Source organism: Dipodomys merriami, unplaced genomic scaffold (assembly GCF_024711535.1).
Source record: "Dipodomys merriami isolate MVZ:Mamm:240054 unplaced genomic scaffold, mDipMer1.0.p SCAF_220, whole genome shotgun sequence".
Lineage (NCBI taxonomy): Eukaryota > Metazoa > Chordata > Mammalia > Rodentia > Heteromyidae > Dipodomys > Dipodomys merriami.
The window spans coordinates 1,410,076-1,410,858 of record NW_027203605.1 but is presented as its reverse complement, the minus strand read 5'-3'; the positions used below and the strand labels follow the sequence as shown (position 1 = coordinate 1,410,858).

General features: G+C 39.7%; 1 non-coding gene across 1 annotated transcript; it reads left to right on the top strand.

Annotated features, from left to right (window-relative positions):
- Positions 1-449: 449 nt before the first annotated feature.
- On the top strand, positions 450-556 carry LOC138834991 (U6 spliceosomal RNA). The gene has a single exon (XR_011374324.1). It is a non-coding gene; the product is annotated as a U6 spliceosomal RNA (small nuclear RNA).
- The last annotated feature ends 227 nt before the right edge of the window (positions 557-783 follow it).

Here is a 783-nt window from a genome sequence, read left to right as displayed (position 1 = left end):
TTGCTTTGTATGTCCCTCCCCCACAGTATAACCCCTGCTTTCACTATATTTGATGTCGGTATAATCTGTGGAGGAGATGGGGAAAAAGAAGTCGTTTAAGGATACAGGTGGACCCGTTGCAACAATGAGAAGTACAAGTTGTCATGTCGAAAACGAACTTTACAACTTTGGTGGGGGGGGGAGGAGGAGCCGGGGGAGGAGGCTGGGAAGAGTTGTGAAGAGTAAACAAAGGAAGAGGCTGCAATGCTTGATAAGAAATGTACTCATTATATTGCCCATGTAATTGTAACCCCTCTGTACTGTGTGTTCACAGAAAATAAAAAGAAAAAGAAAAAAAGAAAAAAAGAAATATATGGTTGTAAAATTTCACGACAATTCTTTTGAACTTCCTTTTTTTTCAATTGTGCAGTTTAAAAAATCAATTGCACTTTAGATATAAAAAATATTCTGTGCTCAATTCAGCATCACATACACTAACATTGGAACGATACAGAGAAGATTAGCATGGCACCTGCACAAGGATGACATGCAAATTCGTGGAGTGCTCCAGATTTTTACAACAGAAGCTGGAGGGGATGTGGCCACAAGGGAACCATACAGCATTGTTGGTGGGAATGTAAACGTGTTCAACCACTTTGGAAAGCATTATGGAGGTTCCTCAAAAGATTGCCCATAAAGCTCCCCTTTGACCCAGCAATCCCACTTTTGGGGATTTACCTAAATGACCACAAACAATACCATACTAAAACTACTATCACAACTATGTTTATTGCAGCAATATTT